Genomic DNA, 18,595 nt, shown 5'->3' on the forward strand with positions numbered 1-18,595 from the left:
ACAACAACAAACACACATATAAGGAGAGGCACACCTTCCTTTAACTTTTGGGTAAACAGCATTATAAAAGTCTGTTTTTAAGTTAAGTGTACACAGATGCAGATTTATACATATTTGTGTGCTCCTTTATGTGTGTGTATGCAAATGAAACAGATATGTTAGCACAACATAAGCTGTCTTAAAAGCAAAGCGTTGTTCTGCAGCCCTCAAATTTTGTAAAGATATTCTAAAAGAATATCTCCTCTATAACAGAAGTTGGGATGGGAAAGCAGGACAAAAAGACTTTACAGTGTAAAAAGTCTTCCAAAAGAAAAGAAGCCATCCTTGTTAGTAGTTCTTCCCCACCCTCCCCCCAACGAAGTCTTTTTAAAGCCAAAGCAAAGAGAAAAGTGAAATTGTAATTGTTTTAAAAAATAACATGGAAGCTATTAAATGCAAAAAAATAATCAGCGAAAGAAGGAAGACTCAATAAAAGAGGTGCTTTTCCATCCAGTTTGCCTAAATGGCACCCAGTTCAGAGACTAAATAACTCTCAGTTTCTATTTCAGAAAATGATTAAGCCCCAGATACAATTATATAATCTTAAGGCTTGTCAAACAGACTACTTGAGACTATCACATCTTTGACTATACTTTCCACTTGACATTTCCCACTTACCATCTTTATATTTCCCTTCTCAGACATGGGTATATTTGAACAACACTTAAAAGTCAGATTCCAAAGGTGACCTTGCCCAAGGCTAAGCACATGGTATAATAACAGTCACTAGGGCAGCCCAATAAATAAATCATATACTTCTCTAAAACTAGAGGTAGCATAAATTCCCTTAATGAAAATGCCATGTCCCTCCTCTCTCAAGTGCAAGATTATCTATGCCATCTACTCTATCAATTCACTCATTCAAAAACCACTGAACTCTTACTATATTTCAGGTACTATGGTAAGTTCAGGGGATAGAGCAATGAAAAAACAAAAACAGAAATCCCAGCCCTCATGGAATTTATATTCTATTCTAGGGGTAGACAGACAATAAGTGAGAAAAATAAGAAAAAGTATCTAGTACATTAAATGATGATGATTGCTAAAGAAAAATATAAAACAAAGGATGGAGATGGGCAATAAGGTGACAGTAGATAAAGGCAACAATGTTTAGGATGTAAAATATAATTGGCAAAATAAAAAACACAAAAAGCAAATAGAATAAGTAAATGAATGGATATGGTTAAAGAATGAACTACTGAGTTAGAAGACTAGATTAAGAAATTATCTCAGAGAATAGTAGAAAAGGACAAAAAATGAAAATATAATAGTTACACGGTAGGACAGATATAGATATGCTTATATCTGCATAATAAAGTCCTAGAAGGAGGATAATTTCTTGGAAAAAGGAAGAAATATTTGGAAAAATAATGAAGATAAACTGTCTTCCAAGTGAAGGGCTGCAATCCAACAACTTCTCACCACCTCCACTGCTACTACCTTAATCCAAGTTATCACCTCTGGTCTGGATAATATAGCAGCCTTCTAATGGTCAAACAGCCTCCTAATGCCTTCCACTCTTTCCCTCCTATAATCTAGTCTGACATAGCAGTTACAGGAAATTTTTCAAATTGTAAATCATAACACATCACTCTTCTCTCAAAACCCTATAACTGCCACTCTGATTAAAAGTCAGAATTTTTACATGTAGTATCCAGATGTTGACTCCTAAACCATTCCCCAATAAAAGTAACCAGGGTCCCTTGGAGAAATGGCTGATTCTAGAACTGGGGCAGGAAACACACAAAATGAGCTTGAAGCATCTTATAGTGCCAGAAAGTAAGGAAGTGTTCAATTTAAACACAACAATGGGGGTTTGTCAAAGGGACAGAGGAACCAACTGGAAGAGTTCTCAATGGCCAAAGTCAGAACAACATAACCACAAAATGTAATGCAGTATTGAATTATAACCTAAAGTAAAATCTAATCATGAGATAGACATCAGAAAAATTCTAATTGAGGAGCATTCCAAAAAATATCTGACCTGGACTCCTTGAAACTTTTTAAATTATCAAAAACAAGGAAAGTCTGAGAAACTGTCACAGCCCAGAGAAGCCTAAGTGTAAGTGTTGAGTAGGTGTATTTTGGTAACCTGGAGGGGATATCCCAGAACAGGAAAAGAATATTAGGTAAAAACTAAGGAAAACTGAATAAAGTCTGGATTTAGTTCATTTAAAAAACAAATTCTAAAATGACCTGAAATCCTCTACATGTCCTGTCTTTCCTAGTATTTATTTTCTGGCCACATCTCCTACTATTTCTCCCACCTTGCTCAGTTTTAACCATAATGTTTCCTACTGTTCTTATACTCCAGAATGTATTGACCTCATCGCTTTTCACAGGTTGTTCTCATTATCCAGAACTCTCTTTCTTGTCATCCCAAGACTTACTCTCTCACCTGTTCAAATCTTGTTCAAATGTAACCTATTCAATGAAGCCTACCCTGATCACTGTATTTAAATTGTTATCTGGTCCCTACAACAATCTCAAACTACTCTAACCTTAATAATGTGTAACTATATACTCTACTTATTTATTATGTTTATTTTAGATCACGACTCCGCAACCTATTTCCTCTCAATCAAGTTATAAATTCAACAAGTGAAAAATATGTAGGGCTGTTTTGTTTATAGGTCTATTTTAAACACTTAGAACAATGACTAGATAGAGTAGGTGTTTAATACGTATTTGTTTGATCTTGGACTTCCCAGCCTCCCAAACTGTGAGGAATAAATTTCTGTTGTTTATAAGCTCTCCAGTCTGTGTTTTGTTATAGCAACCTGAACAGACTAAGACAAATATCAAACACAGAAGGAAGATTCTGTGTTTCAAGACCAAAAGAGCAAAACAACTACCAAAGAACAAAAATTAAGTTAACTAAGACTCCCTCAAAAGCCACACAGGGTGTAAGACTACAATGAGGAAATACTTTAACTATTAAATGAAGAGACCCTGGAAATCACAATTTTGGATCCTACAAAGTGTCAGTCAAATGTGAAGATACAATAAAAAATATTTTCAGACATTTAAATCCTCTGAAAATTTGCCATTTGAAAAGCACATTGAAAATAGTTTCTGAGGAACTGGACCAATAAGAAGAGAAAAAAACATCCAAGAAATGCTGCAATACTTAAGGAAGGGTAGTAATAGTGATAAAATTAATTGGAAAATCTTTCACTATCTAAAACAAACAAAAATAACTATGAGGAAAAGGAAAGAAGGAAGGAAGGAAGGATGGATGGGAGGGAGGAAGGAAAAGAGGAAAGGAATTTCAAATAACCCAGAATTAAAATTCTAGATGATACTAACATTATTGAAGCAGGAGAGAGTTCAAGGGATCTAGGAGCATGCCAAGAAGATTTTAACATTCTTGTTTTCCTAGATGCAGATATAAATATAAATGTAAAAGTAACAAAGAAAAATGGAGAAAAGAAATTTTGTAGAAGAGAGACAAGCTGAAATGAAAAGTAAACAAATCAGAAGTAAGTCCAAAATATCTGCAATCACAATCAATATAAATAAATGGACTAAACTTATCAGTTACAAAATAGGAACTGTTAGATGGCTTTTAAAACTCCAGCTACAGTTCAGTTAGAAGAAACTCAAGTGACACTTAAGGACAGAAAAGCTAAAAGTAAGAAAACTGATGGTAGGTACATATTATTCAAAACAAAGCTGGTGTTTTCCGACAAATTCAACTTTAAGGGAAAAATTGATATTATAGATGGGATTGCTTCATGAAAATTAAAAGTCCAGTTTAATTGAAAATTATAATAACTGTAAGTATACTATACCTAATAAAAGTCTCAGAATTTATAAAATAAAAATTAATAGACTTATTAGGAGAAATTGGCAAATTTGCCAATCAGAGGGCAAGACTAAAACACAGCTCTTTTTTTTTTTTTTTAAGATTTTATTTATTTATTTGACAGAGAGAGACACAGCGAAAGCGGGAACACAAGCAGGGGGAGCGACAGAGGGAGAGGGAGACGCAGGCTTCCCGCAGAGCAGGAAGCCTGTCATGGGGCTCGATCCCAGGACCCTGGGATCATGACCTGAGCTGAAGGCAGACGCTTAACAACTGAGCCACCCAGGTGCCCTAAAACACAGCTCTTTAAAGGAAAAATAGGTACATCAGTATTATGGAATAGTATCATATAAATAACATTATTTAGACATAGACAATATAATTAAGCTAGAAGTTAATAAAAATACAAATAAAAATGTCCATGTATTTGGAAATGGGAAGAGCATACTTTCTAAGTAACTCTTCCTTCAAAGATAACATAATGAAAACTGCATGATCACGAAAAGACTACACGTCACAATTTGAAGCTGCAGCAAAAACAGTACTTAAAGGGAAATTAAATACCTCAAGTAATTACAAAATAAACTAGCAAATGCCAATAATTAATTAACTAAACATATAAAGTAGATAGAAAAAGTAATAAAGGTAAAAGCAAGTATTGGTGAAACAGCAAAATGAGTCTCAAAAGTCAAATGTTGGTTGTTCAAAAAGATAAAGCACAAACCTCTAACAAAATCGATAAAGGAGAAAAGAGAAGATATATATATATATAACATTTGGAATAAGATGGAGAAGATATTAGAAATAAAATGGGTATTAAAGATGTAATAAAAAAATCAATAAATTTATGAGAAAAATTTTAAAACTTAGTTACCTTGGAAAAATTCTTTTTTTTTTTAAAGATTTTATTTATTTATTTGAGAGAGAGAATGAGATAGAGAGAGCATGAGAGGGAGGAGGGTCAGAGGGAGAAGCAGACTCCCTGCTGAGCAGGGAGCCCGATGCGGGACTCGATCCTGGGACTCCAGGATCGTGACCTGAGCCGAAGGCAGTCGCTTAACCAACTGAGCCACCCAGGCGCCCCTACCTTGGAAAAATTCTTAAAAAAATGTAACTTACCAAAACTGAGTCCAAAAGAATAGAAAAATGAAGACTCATTATTGAAACCATGGCTTAAAATCATCCCATAAGAAAATAATAGTCTCAAATGATTTACAAGTGAGTTCTACCAAATTTTATGAAGCATATCGTTACAATCTAGTAGAAAGTCTTCTAGACAATGGAAAAAGAGAATATATCTCAAACCTGTAAAATCTTAATGCAACACTTAACAAAGAAAATTATAGGTTCTTCTCATGAATAACCATAGATGAAAAAACCCTAAATCAAGTAGCGTATTTGAGATACATATATGAAAATCACACATGACCAGGTAGGATTTATTCCAGTAATGTAAGGATGGGTTAATATTAGGATGGGTTAACATTTAATAGGTAAATATCTAACATATAAATAATATATAATTATATATAGCACTTAATATATAAATGTCATCACTGATTATCTCAACAGAAAGAAAAATTCATAGAAATTTAATAAAGTAAATTTATGAATTAAATTATAAAGACTGCTACTAAACTTGAAGAACAAAGCTGGAGGTACCCCAATCCCAGATTTCAAGATATACAACAAAGCTATAGTAATCAAAACAGTATGGTACTAGCACAAAAACAGACACATAGAACAATGGGACAGAACAGAGAGCCCAGAAATAAACCCAAGCACAGATGGCCAATCAATCTACAACAAAGGAAGCAAGAATATACAATGAGGAAAAGAATATCTTCAATAAATGGTGTTGGAAAAACTGGACAGCTACATGCAAAAGAATGAAACTGGACCACTTTCTTACACCATGAACAAAAATAAACTCAAAATGTAATAAAGACCTAAAAGTGAAACCCAAAACCATAAAATTCCTCAAAGAAAACATATGCAGTAATCTGTTAGACACTGGTCTTAGCAACCTATTTATGGAAATATCTCCTCAGGGAAGGGAAACAAAAGCAAAAATAAACTATTAGGACTACACCAAAATAAAAAGCTTTCACACAGCAAAGGAAACCATTAACGAAACAAAAAGGCAATCTAGTGAATGGGAAAAGATATTTGCAAATGATATATCTGGTAAGGAGTTAATATCCCAAATATATAAAGAACTTATACAACTCAACCCCAAAAACATCCAATTAAAAATGGGCAGAAAATCTGAATAGACATTTTCCAAAGAAGACATACAGGTGGTCAACAGACACATGAAAAGATGATCAACATCACTCATCACCAGGGAAATGCTAATCAAATCCACAATGGAATATCATCTCATACCAGTCAGAATGGCTAAGTATCAAAAAGATAAGAAATAACAAATATTGGGGAGGACGTGGAGGAAAGGGAACATTTGTGCATTGTTGGTGGGAATGTAAATTGGTGTAGCCCCTTGAAAAATAGCATGAACGTTCCTCAGAATATTAAAAATAGAGATACCCTGTGATCTAATAATTCCACTACTGGGTATCTAATCCCCAAAATGAAAACACTAATTTGAAAAGATATATGCACCCCTATGTTTATTGCAGTATTATTTACAATAAATAAAATATGGAAGCAACTCAAGTGCCCATTGATAGATAAATGAAAAGAAGATGTTGTATCTGTATACAATGGAATATTACTCAGCCATAAAAATAATTGAAATCTTGCCATTTGTGACAACATGGATAGACCTAGAGGATATTATGCTAAGTGAAATACCTCAGATAGAGAAAGACAAGAACCATATGATTTCACTTGTATGTGGAATCTAAAAACAAAACATATGAACAAATAAATAAAAAACAGACCCTCATATACAGAGATCAAACTGGTGGTTGCCAGGGGGGAAGTGGATGGAGGGATGGGCAAAATAGGTGACGGGTATTAAGTGGTACAAACTTCCAGTTATAAAATAAATAAATCATGGAAATGAAAAGAATGGCATAGGGAATATAGTCATAACAATGTAATAACATTGTTTGCTGACAGATTGTAACTATCCTTATCATGGTGAGCACTGAGTAATGGATATAATTACTGAATCACTACGTTGTATACCTGAAACTGACATAACATTGAATGTGAACTATACTTCCAAGATAAACATTTTTAAACTTAAAATTTTAAAAACAAAAAATAAAATTACCTGTCTTAGAAAGAAATTAATTAAAAAATAAAACTACATACAAAGACAATTTTGATTTAGAAGACCTAAAATTAACTACAGCTACTCTATCACAGGACCATAACCTCGCTATTAAAAGAGGGGTCCACAAACTAGGATTTACAGCATCATCATCACCTAGGAGCTTGTAAGATTTCCAGAATCTCTGGATACAGAACCTGTATTTGAACTAGAATCCTGGGTGATTCACATGCACATTGCAGTTAGAGAAGTGCTGATCTAGAATACATTTTCTCACCTCTCACCGTTGACAGTTGGGGCCAGATAGCTATTTGTGTTAAGTGCTGTTCTTTGCATTATAAAAAAGAAAAAAGAAAACTCTTAGTGAACTTGAGTTTACTCAAGGGGAGGAACACCTCAATAAATGTACGTTATTGTCAGTCTTATACATCTCCAGTTTGATAGTAGGTTCATAAATGTTAACTATATTATTAAAAATAAAATTTTAGGGGCGCCTGGGTGGCTCAGTCGTTAAGCGTCTGCCTTCGGCTCAGGTCCTGATCCCAGGGTTCTGGAATCGAGCCCCATATCAGGCTCCCTGCTCAGCGGGAAGCCTGCTTCTCCCTCTCCCACTCCCCCTGCTTGTGTTCCCTCTCTCGCTGTGTCTCTCTCTGTCAAATAAATATATCTTTAAAAAAATAAAATAAAATAAAAAATAAAAAAATAAAAATAAAATTTTAAATGTAGCTATGCATGGCTCAGTGATGACAGTGTACCACAAATCAATGCTTATTATTAAACTAATTCTGAATACCTGATACATATATATATATTTTTAAAGATTTTATTTATTTGACAGAGAGAGACAGCAAGAGAGGGAACACAAGCAGGGGGAGCAGGAGAGGGAGAAGCAGGCTTCCTGATGAGCAGGGAGCCCCATGCAGGGCTCAGTCCCAGGACCCTGGGATCATGACCTGAGCTGAAGGCAGACGCTTAACGACTGAGCCACCCAGGCGCCCCTTGATACATACGTTTTTAAAATAAAGGGAGTGTGGATCCAGTGCACTTTCCACTGAACTTTTTCAATGAGAAAGCAGGTAGGGGTGGGAGAGAGATGTTCTTCAAAACAGATAATAAAAACAAAAGTAAATACAGGGAGCTTCTTAATCACTGACACTAGATTATAGAATCAAAATCTATTCATGTCAAATGTTCAGTATAGTAAGATGTGCTCTACAGATGTAATATAATTAGCGGTATGTCTAAATTTTCTAGTAGGTCTGGCCTTTACTGAATTCAAGCACTAAGAAAAAAAATGGGACAATTTTACTATGTGACATGACAGGATATCTCCTAATGAAAGACAACACCTACATTATTTAACACACTTTGTAAAGGACCTAGCACTAAGCCCTCATGGTTGCACTTAAAAAGATATTTTGTTGTTTATGCCTTCATTCAATGGAACTCTAATCACATTCTCAAGCTGTAACAAAATGACATCCTGGCAGAGAAAAATGCATACCAAGTCTTTTTCTTTTCCTTCTTAAGGAATCATATTTTACACAAATCCTACTGAAAATGTAGTCTCCTTAGTTGTCAAGATTTTTCTGTGCATAAAAGCCCATCTTTGTTTTAAGTCTGAAACAAACCCTTGTGCTCACTGAAACTAGATTCCAACCACAAACTTCTCCATAATTGACTTCCTGTAAGGACCACCTATTAAAGCTCATAGATCTTATCTTAAGTCTGGATTATATATTCACTAGAAATGACTATATCATTTTGCTGATTATCCTGAAGTGGTCAGAAGACATATATCAGAAGCAGAGAAAAATCTTTTTAAAATGTGAAATAAAACATTTGCTCTAAAGACTTTCTTCAGAAAAATATACATCTATACTGGATTTTCTTCATTAAAATTCTAAACGTGACCACTTCTGACTTTCTGTCCTTTTTCTGATGCTGAAAATCTTAAATTTGATTTACCACAGCCATTTCATCAGGATTTCTGAACAACTGACAGTCTAAAGCTCAGGTTTGTGTAAGAAAGAGAAAGAACTTCTTATACCAAAAGGTAAAAGGCACTGTAAAATTTCTCTAAATATTTTAATTTTTACTGATTGAATATTACTAACTGTAACCTGTTTCATTCTACATTCAATATGACTTGAGTAGTATCATAGGTACATTTGTAGCCTAGGATTTAGAGAACATTTTATCATACTGGGTTTGTTGGTCTTTGAAGAAAATCTTCTAAGCAAGAACAACAGCCCATGGCATTCTTCTAGTTTGACCATGCTGATCAATCAAGATATTCTCAAAATCTCCAAAAGCAAAATATTTTTTCAAGTCACAGTGTAAATCAAACTTTTCCTTAGATGCTGTAAATAAAAAAAAAATTTCAGGCAAAAACTGCAGTTTTTCTTGCAACTTTTCTTGTTGTTGATGGATAAGAGATTAGTCAATGTGATCAAAAGTGCTTTCATTTAACATGATACTTAAATATTGCTAAGGTGAGCAGGGTACGTCAGAATATTCCAAAACTAGCCACCATATATTGAAAATGACATAGAAGTTAAGAGAGGATAGAGAATAATTTTTAGGAATGAAGGGAAGGCTGTGGACTCAATAATCATGTGAAAAATATTAACAAAAGATAGATAACTAAGATTATTGGTAGCCAGAGACTTGAACACCATGCAATTTATAAAATGAAAAAAGCCAGTATCATTGAAATATAATGTTTGTTCATGAAAGCCTTTATTTTTCTGGGTACATTGTTGGATTATTTTCCAATGTAAGTATAAACTTAATTTAAATTATAAAAATTTTTTACTATCTTGCTTTTTTATAAAATGTCACCTACTTTTCAAAGAGCTAAAACACATGTTGCCTAATATAATGTGTAAAATTGCTTTGTTAGACAGTAGTTGAAGATTCTCAAGAGTACATAAATTCAACGGATAGCTTAAGGCCACACTACAATTTCTAGGACAGCTTCAAGAATGTAACAGTAGTAGTTTGGCACCAGGTTGATGGTACACATACTGTTTCATTCTAAAGCTTTTGGAGAATAGAAAAGCAAAATTACGACTAGATTAGCTTTGATGACTATTCTTTCAGGAGCTTTGAGAATTCTCTCTTTAACAGTAATACTTTACATGGTATTCATAATTAAGGGCTATTTTTTTTTCAAATATTCATTTTGGAATCAGTATAGATTCACATAAAATTGCAAAGAAATATAGGAAGGTCCTGTGCACACTTCACCCAGCTTCTCCCAATGTTAACATTGTGCACAGCTATAGTATAATATCAAAACCAGGAAACTGACATGTGTATAGACCATAAAACTTATTCATATTTCACCAGCTGCATATGCACTTGTGTATGTGTGTGTGTGCATGTCTAGAATTTTATCACATATATAGCTTCATATAACCACAACTTCCAGCAATTTAAATGTGTTATCCAACTGACTTGTGGATCCCACAACTTTTGATTATAAAACAGCTGTTGATCTTACGGAGTTTTCATTTGTGATAAGTCACACTTCTCTTGCTGCTTTCAAGACTCTGTTTTTGGCTTTCAATAGTTTATGATGTCTTTAGGGGAGAATCATTTTGAGATTATTCTACTGGAGTTCATAGAGCTTCTTGCATGTGCAGATTAATTTTGTTCATCAAATTTGGAAAATGGTTAACCATAATATTCAAATATTCTTTCTGTCTCTTTTTAAACTCTCTTCTTTTGGGATTCCCACTATTTTTTTTTTTAAGATTTTTATTTATTTATTTGAGAGAGAGAATGAGAGACAGAGAGCACGAGAGGGAAGAGGGTCAGAGGGAGAAGCAGACCCCCCGCTGAGCAGGGAGCCCGATGTGGGACTCGATCCCGGGACTCCAGGATCATGACCCGAGCCAAAGGCAGTCGCTTAACCAACTGAGCCACCCAGGCGCCCCCCACTATATTTTTGTTGGTATGCTTGATGGTGTTCCACATGTCTTTGAGTCTCTGTTCTTTTTCTTTATTCATTTATCTTCCTGTTCCCCAGACTAAATAATCCCAATTGCTTTATCTTCCAGTTTGCTGATTCTTTCCTCTGCCTGCTCAAATCTTTGTTGAGCACTTCCAGTGACTTTTTCATTTCAGCTATACTTTCAACTCCATAATATCTATTTGTTTTTTAAATATATATCTACCTCTTTATTGATATTCTCTATTTGGGGAGACATTGTTCTCATACTTTCCTTTGGTTCTTTGGTAGTTCATTTGTAGTCTTTGTCTAGTGAGTTGAACATCTGGGCTTCCTAAGGGACAGTTTGTACTGACCACTTTTCTTCCCTGTGTATGGGCCATACTTTCTTGTTTCTTTGTATGCCTTGTAATTTTTTTGATGGCAAAAAATAAACATTTTAAATAAAATGTGACAAATCTGGAAATGAGCTTCTTGGTTTTCAAGACTATCATAGAACTGGAGAGGGAGAGAAAAGGATGGAAATTGGGAAAAATAAAATGCCATTAATCTTATACCAAGGTTCACCCTTCTTGAATAAATTCTCCATAGATAGTTGTCAACCTTGTTAATTTTCAGAATTTGGAAAATTTTATGTTGATGTTTTTTGCAAATGTCCTTACTGCTTTTGTGGAGGAAGGGATTTGTAGAGGATTTCACTGTTATTCCCAATCTCTCACCTCCAATACTAAAATTTTATTGTGGATTTTTACATATATGTTCATAAGAGATACTGTAGTTTTCTTTGTGTGTGTGTCTGCATGCAGGTGCATTCATATGCGCACACTATCTTTTGTTATCAAGGCAATACCTACCTTATAAAATTGGAAGTTATTAGGAAGTGTTTCCTCCACTTCTATTTTCTGGAAGATGCTGCATAATATTTTTAATAATTCTTTGAATGTTTGCTAAAATTTTCGATTAAAACTACCTGGGCCTGGATATTTCTTGTCCATAGCTTTAAATTATAAATTCAACATCCTTAATAACCTTAATAATTATAGGACTATTTAGGTTATCAATTCATCTTGGCTGAGTTTTGATAGTTCGGGGTTTTTGAGGAATTGGTCTATTTCTTCTAAATTGTCAAGTTTATTAGCATAAAGTTATTTGTAATATCCCCTTATCATCCCTTGAATGGCTATAGGTTTTGTTCTGCTATCCTGTTTCATTCCTGACCTTAGCTATTTGTGTTTTCTCTCATCTATGTGTGGAAATAAAAAATTCCCTAGATGTTCAATGTTCTTGCAAGAAGTCTTAGCCTCCTGATATTTTTTACATTTCATAACTGATACTTGTATCCATTTGCCTTGTTAATTACAGTGATCAGAAAAGATAGCAAAATGTCTTTTATTTTCTGGAGAAAGCCATTGATTATGGCCCTAGACTAGATTATGAGGTTAAGCTCCACAGTGCTAGAAATTCTGTAACCTATCTCCCTAGGTATTTACATTTCAAGGAGGAATGAGGTTAGAAACTTGGAAACATCTATAGGTCTGAGACAAATGGGGTTAATTGGATTCTGAAAAGGTTTTAATTTACATACCAAAGAGCTACAGCAAGAAGGACACTCTTCAAAGTGAGGTGGACAGCTGCCTCCTTTCCCTATATTAAGCAATAAAATATCACTCTGCCTTTTCTCCCACCTGTGAGGTATCCAGCTAATCATGTAACACAATTTACCAGACTTTTATCACATTGACTAAGGGGAAATACTAGAGCAAAGAATCAGGGATGGTGGGAAGAACAACAACAACAAAAAAACCCCACTTATTATTAGCTAAAGGTATTTAATAAGAAATCTGTCTCTGATCCAGAACTCTCTATGTGCACACACTTAGAATAAAATAAATGAAGATGAATATTAAAAACTCAACATGGTAGAGGTTTATCAGTTGTACTGACTTTTTTTTAAGACCCAGCTTTTAGGGGCGCCTGGGTGGCTCAGTCTGTTAAGCGGCTGCCTTCAGCTCAGGTCATGATCCCTGAGTCCAGAGATCGAGCCCCATGTCAGGCTCCCTGCTCAGTGGGGAGTCTGCTTTCCCCCCCTCCCCCTGCTCCTTCTCTCTCTCTCAAATACGTAAAAAAATCTTGAAAAAATAAATAAAAGTGTTGTTTATTTTCCAAATGTATGGAGATTTTTCTATTGTCTTCTATCCTTGATTTCTAAGTTGGTTCCATTATCACTAGAAAAATTATTCTCTTTGATTTCAGTTCCTTTAAACATGTTAAATTTGTTTTATAGCCCAGGATTTGTCTATGTAGTGAAAGTTCCATTGGCACTTCAAGCAGACATATTTAGTTTTTGTTTGGTGTAGTGTTCTGTAACTGTTGATGGTATCCTATTGATGGTGTTATTCAATTATCTAAATCCCTGCTGATTTACTGTCTATTATTTCTCTGGTTTCCCAACTATAACTGTGGATTTCTCAATTTCTTCTTTCAGCTTTATCAGTTTTTGCTTCACGTGTCTTAAAGTTTTGTGGTTTGGTGCATACTAATTAGGAATGTCATACATACATTATCTGGTATTAATGTACTCTTACCTTTTGATTAATTTTTTAAAGTAATGTTTGATAAATATGCCTTTTTGCATTATTTTACTTTCAACATACAAATTTTGTTATATTTGAAGCATTTCTTATAGAGCATCCAGTTGAGTCATTTTTATTTATTCACTCTGTCAATCTCTGATTTTCATTCTTCTGTTTCTTTTTTCTTATCTTCTTGTAGGTTACTTACACATTTTCCAGAGTTCCATTATGATTTATTTATATTTTAGGTATATTGCTTTATACAGTTTTCTTATTATTGCTTTAGGTATCACCATATACGTATGTAACTTATCAGAGATTCCTCGTGTTCATGTTTGAACACTTTGAGTGAAAAATAGAACCTTTACTTCCTTTGAGGTCCCTTTACCCTCCCCAATTTTAAATATAATTGTCCTAAGCATTTCTTCTACATAGAGCAAGCATTAGATCAAATTGTGTTACTGCTTTTGCTTCGACCCTAAAATATGATTAAAGAAACCCATGAAGTGAAACTCTATTTTGTTTACTTCTGTTTTTACCCATGCCATTGTTCTTTTCTTCCTGAAGGTCCCAGGCTTCTATTATCATTATCTTTCTATTTGGATATTTCTTTTAGTCATTCTTGAAGGGTGGATTTGCTAGCAACAAATTATCTTTGTTTTCCTTCATTGGAGAGTGTCTCGATTTCCCCTTCTTACTTGAAGGACTGTTTTAATAGATACAAGAGTCCATTTTCACAATTCTTTTCTTTTAGCACTAGAAAAATCTTCTTCCACTCATGGCCTCCACAGTTGCAGATGAGAAATCTGCTATTAGTTAGGTAATATGCCATTTCTCTCTGGCTATTTGTAAAATTTTTTTCATTGTCTGTAGTTTTCAGAAGTTTAATTATGCTGTATCTTAGCGTAAATTTCTTTGGGTTTATCCCAATTGAAGTTTTTTTTTTTTTTCCAGTTTCTTGAATCTGTAGATTTATGTCTTTCACCAAATTTGTAAGTTTTCAACCATTATTTAAATAGCTTTTAAGTTTCACACCTTTTTCTCTCTCCTTCCAAGAGCCTAGCGATACAAATATTATAGCTTTTGTTATTATTCCTCAAGTTCCTGAGGCTCTTTGTTTTTTTTCTTTTCAGTTTTTTATCTTTATTGTTCAGACTGAGTAAATCTCCATTCAAGTTTTCTGATTCTGTGCTCTTGTCATCTCCATTCCACTACTGAATCCATCTAGTAAGATTTTTTATTTTGGTTATTATATTTTTAAACTCTATAATCTCTATTTGGTTCTTTTCTATAACTTAGATTTCAGTTTACAACTGAGATTTTTGGTTTATTTATTTGTATCCAGAGTATTTGTAGCTGATAATTGAAGCATTTTTATGATAGCTGCTCTTTAAAATCCTTGTCAGATAATTCTATCATCTGATTCATATCAGTATTAGTATCAGTTGATTGGGTTTTTTTTCTCATTCAAATTATTGTTTTCTTGGTTATTGGTATGAAAAGTAATTTCTTAAATTATATACTAGACATTGTGATTGTTTTGTTAGGAAACTTTTGATTCTATTTAAACGTTCCATTTTAGGTTAGTGTCTATTTTTGTGGTCTTCAGTTCCAATGATAGTTTACTTTTCTGTGCCTTATGTTATTCTGGTCTACTTTCTTCTGGTGCTACTGGGGTTCCCATTCAGTCCCTACTGGTACCATCTGCAGGTGGAGGAGGCACATCCACGGACCATCTGTTATTACTGAACAACCTTTGGGGGAAGAGTGCAGAAGCCTCTGAGTTTGGGTTTTCTTATGCTAGTGGATGAGGGCAGGGAGACATAGGGCTTCAGTTTTCACCACCAGTGCCACCAGAGTGGAACACCCCCTGATGTCCCAGTTGTACAGCATGGACTAGGATTGTCTAGGCCTTTATTGCTCTGCTGCCAGAGGACTGGACTGGCCAGCAGCCTGATTTGTGGAGCTGTGGGTGACATTCTCCCATTAGACCTCTTTTGGACTTCCTCTCTCTGAGTCCTTTGGCCAGGAGGAGCAAGCTCTTCATGTTTGTTTGGTTGGCTGATTGGCTTTTGTCGATGCTTTTTGGTGATTCCAGGTTCTGTCTAGCACCCAGTCCTGATGCACCTGTTTATGTCCCTTTTTTCCAAGACCAAGCAGAGGTGAAGAGAGAACATGCAAAGCAGTTCATAAAATATCTAAAAGAGCATCAGAGTAAAATCTGTCTTCCGGTGACTAAGACGCCTGACATAGAGTACTGGGGAACTGACCTGCAAGTCATAGTGATTGCTCTGGAGGTGGAAAAGACATTACACAAACTCCTGCAAGACCTGAAGAGCTTGGCTTCTAAGAATAGTGAAACTGATCTCTTAGAATTCCTGAAAAAGGTCTTGGGTAAACAGAAAAGGAACAAAGTATCTGGAATACCAGCATAGCTATCAGAAGGAATTAAAGGCTGACTGAGAAAGAAGGCACATCTGAACAGCCTGCGCAAGCATCAGGCAAAGAGGCTTAACATCTGAAGGCTACACAGGAAGTCTTCCATTATAGTAGTTCCCAAAGGCAGCTACTTAAGAATCTTGATCTCTATTTGACAGAAGACTGCTTTCCTTTTAATCTAGTTCATTGTTATGCATGGAAATAAATTGGTTTTGCATTACAAAAAAAAGTCCAGTTGTATATGGGAAATAAAGGAAAAACCTAGAGAGGTCACCACATTGTCATTCTTCAAGTCCCAAAGTCCCTAACCTGTTCATATTCTTCTTTCAAGCTTTCAAGTTGGAATTGTCATCCAAACTACAACCTTCCCAGAGGCTGATGAAGTTACTAGTCTAAGGTTACCGACTAAACCACTCACATCTAAGTTTTCCATCTTATTGCTTAGCAACCACACATATTCATTTTGATATCTTTAAATAGATTGCCTTTATCTTAATGACATCATTAATTATATCTGGTAGCTTGCTGAAATATCTCTACTAACAAAATTAATCTCTTTTGTGGCCAATCTTGTACTCCGTAGTGGTTACAGAGGGTATCAAAGAAGTGAACACGTATGTTACTAGGTACAAATGTATATGTGTTTGCTAATATTTGATACCTTCATCCAAAATAAAATAAAATAAATAGAAGATATAGCAATATATACTAAGTTGCCTCTGTGTTAAAAAACACACCAGAATATAAGGCTCTATCTATCTTGTAAGATAAATTTAAAGATGTATGTGTTTTATAATTAACAAAGTGCTAGATTCTTGCTACATTTTTTATACAGGAAAATAAGACTTAGAGTTATCAATGCCCAGAGAGGATATGTGGTGCTATCTGGAATGACACAGCTCCCTGGCCAGGCAGTATTTAACTATCCACTTTAAAACTTTTATATCAAGCCAGGCATCATTATGTGGAGATACTGGCATGGAATTAAAGAATATATATTTTCATGCCTCAAGAACTACTTCATTTCAAATGTGTCTTCCTGCTTATAAATTAAAATTAGCTAATGTTGAAAGTTAACATAGAAAACAAAAAAAGTATCTTTAGATTTTCTCAATATTATTATTCTAACTCGCTCAAGCTATTTTATTATTATTTTTTGGAAGTTTGTTTTGAAAAGAACATCTTTGAACGGTAATATTACCGGATACTTTATATGTGCTTTTTGCACTTATAAAGCAAACAGGCACAGAAGTAGGGATTTAATCAAACATGGTTTTAAATACTTTAAATGGCCATTCTAAGTCTTTTTAGTTTTTAGTAATCATTTAGCTAGGTTTTCAGGAAGTAAGCCAAGACTTATAGTAAAAGTCTTGGACTTAGACTAAATTATTCCTTCAGCTTTGAAATCCACCCTGAAATAACACTAAGTAACTTTAAAGGTTCAGGTAATAAGGCATTAACAACCCAAATTCATGAGATGTAAAATGGAATGTTTAAAAATGTTAGGTATTTCAAACTGAAGATGTAAAGAATGAAATACACTCAATGAATTTCCGTTATCTTTAACTTAAGTTTTCTTAATGTATAGTTAATGTACAATAAACTCTACATATTTAACTTACCCAAAGTGACAAATCTGCAAATACATATACATCCATGAAACCACTGCCACAAAGTATTGAATATTTCCATCAACTCCAAAAGTTCCCTCATGCCTTTTGTAATTGCCCATTCCCCCATAACAAAATTGTTTTGGCTATTCTGGGTCCTTTGCATTCCCAGGTGATTTTAGAATCAATTTGTCAACTTCTACCAAAACAAAACAAAAGGAAACAGAGCCTATTGGGATTGAGTTGAATCTATGATTAATTTGGAAAGAACTGACATAGTGATAACTCTAAGTCTTACATCTGTGGATGTGTATATCTGTCTATTTATTTAGATCTTTAAATCTCTCAGCAGTGCTTTCAATTTTAAGCGTATATGTCTTTCAAATCTTCTGTCAGATTTATCCGTAAGTATATCATACATGGTGCTATTACAAATGGTATTCTTTATTTTAATTCCAAATTGTTCATTGCTAGTACACAGAAATACAATTGCTTTTTTATATTGATCTCGTATTCTGCAATTTTTAAATTCACTTTTCAGTTCTATAGCATTTTTAAAGATACCATTAGATTTTTCTACATAGACAATCATGTCATTTATAAATATTAACAGTTTTACTCTTTCCATTCTGTATGTCATTTATTTATTTTTCTTCCTTTATTGCATTTGCAAGAATTATCTGGTTCAATGTTAAACAGAATAGTGAGAGTAGACATCCAATTTGTTCCTGATCTTAAGAAGAAAGTATTTAGTTGCTCCCCAATAAATATGATGTTAACTGTAGGTTTTTCATAAATGCTCCTTATCAAGTTAGGCAAATTCCTTCCAATTCCTACATTGTTGAGAGTTTATATTAAAATGATATGTTAAATTCAGATGATCATGGGGCACCTGTGTGGTCTCAGTCGGTTAAGCATCCAACTCGG

General features: G+C 34.2%; 1 long non-coding RNA gene across 2 annotated transcripts in view; it reads right to left on the reverse strand.

Annotated features, from left to right (window-relative positions):
* LOC145720130 (uncharacterized) overlaps positions 1 to 18,595 on the reverse strand; it is a 126,882-nt gene that overhangs the window by 12,508 nt on the left and 95,779 nt on the right. The window lies entirely within an intron of this gene.

Source organism: Leptonychotes weddellii, chromosome 2, assembly GCF_054177405.1.
Source record: "Leptonychotes weddellii isolate Sample4059 chromosome 2, ASM5417740v2, whole genome shotgun sequence".
In the NCBI taxonomy this organism is placed as follows: domain Eukaryota; kingdom Metazoa; phylum Chordata; class Mammalia; order Carnivora; family Phocidae; genus Leptonychotes; species Leptonychotes weddellii.